Consider the following 1,876-nt stretch of genomic DNA (forward strand, 5'->3'; position numbering starts at 1 on the left):
TAGATCCACCTGAGGATTTTCTACGAGTTTCCTCACTTAAAATAACACCGATCACATCATCATATTTTAGGGTACTAGATCCAGGAACAAAATTACTCACCGACATTACCAAGCCATTCCAACTTTCAGGCAAAGAACACAAAATCAAGAGAGCCCTAATTTCTTCATCAAATTTGATACCCACAGAAGATAATTGACTAGTAATAGTATTAAACTCATTTAAATGATCTGCAACAGATCCACCTACCATTTTCATATTAAATAAACGCTTCATGAGAAATACCTTATTTGAAGCGGAGGGCTTTTCATACAGTGTCGCTAGGGTTTTTGTCAAATCTTCTGTCATCTTTGCTTTTATAATATTAAATGCCACCGATGGTGCCAAGCATAACTGAATGCTTCCGAGTGCCTTTCTGTCCAAAAGATCCCATTCAGCCTCTGACATAGTTCCCTGATTCTTGGCTTTTCCTTCCAACGGCTTCCATAAATCCTTCTGATATAAATAGTCTTCCATTTGCATCTTCCATAACTGGAAGTTTTGCCTATTAAACCTGTCAACCCTCATCTGCCATTGCTCCCACTCAACTGTGAGACTCCCACTTAACCGTGAGACTTTCCTGTAGAGGATAACTGAAAGACAACCTTGCTCTAATACCACTTGTTAGGATAAACCACGGACAGAAATAAAAACTACATGCAAATATAACCAATAATAGAAAATAATAGAACACACAGAAATGAACACAAGGCACCAAGATTTAATGTAGTTCACCCAATCCCTGGGCTACGTCCACCAAACAGCAAGTCCGATCTTATTACAATCCAATGATTACAACCTGATTACAATCCGTAATCCCTTACAGCTCAATACTGCCGCAAGAACCAATTTCGTATCACCACACATGAAAAAATACCCAACCCTAAGCCCTTTTTATACAAGTATTAAACTGCTTTAGGGTTATAACATGTCGGCCATAATATGTCAGCTACCATGTCAGCTACTTCCCAAAAAAAAAATTTACTATTTATGAAGTATATACAGTACTTTCCTGATCAGTCACCACAATCTAACAGGTTGACCCATGCTTCTATCTGACTTGGCATGTTGATATAGAAGAATAATAGTTGTGTAATAGAAAATCTAATGTAGTCAATCGATTACTGATTATTTCAACTGCCTCCCACGCTTGTTAAATGCAAAAGGAGCAATCACTCTTTTCTTGGTTATCTATCTACCTAGCTATAAATTAATGGGTGCCATTTTTGTCTTCTTATGGTTGTTCTTTTAGCAAAATATTGGATTTTCTTACATCTAGATTTGTTCCAAGATCATATTTTCTTGATCTGTATGATTGTCCTCTACAATCTTAATGGTGGTAGTTGTGCTTTGCCTTGGGGTAGAAGCTATCTGAGTTATGCTTGAAATATAAAGGTAGATTTTGTAATCTTTCTTAGGATTCATCCTTCTCTATGTCCCTTAGCATGTTTTGGCATGCACGTTGTAAATTCCCTTTGCCTCTAAACTATTGATGACATCCTACCTTATCTCTTTCAACCATTGATGTACTATGCAAAATCTATTTGCCTCTCCTCAATGTTTTATGGCTATCTGCAATTTGCATGATAGTATCTTTTGACCTATGAATGATATATAAGTAAAATATCTTCTTCCTTTAGTCATTTATCTGGTTGTGTGATCTACATGTGATTGTTGGGTTAAAACAAGTCTAGATGTGTATATCTTTTGGTGTCATAAGAGTTCAACTGTGCATGTATGTGCAGATATAGGATTGAACACTCTATTTTGGTGCATCACCCCTTAGGTTAGAATAGGAATATTTACTTTCTTGCATCTCCTTCTCCCTTTTCCTCTCCA

The sequence above is a fragment of the Cupressus sempervirens genome, chromosome 10 (genome assembly GCF_028749045.1).
Source record: "Cupressus sempervirens isolate cs-2001-9-10 chromosome 10, ASM2874904v1, whole genome shotgun sequence".
Taxonomy (NCBI): Eukaryota; Viridiplantae; Streptophyta; class Pinopsida; order Cupressales; family Cupressaceae; genus Cupressus; species Cupressus sempervirens.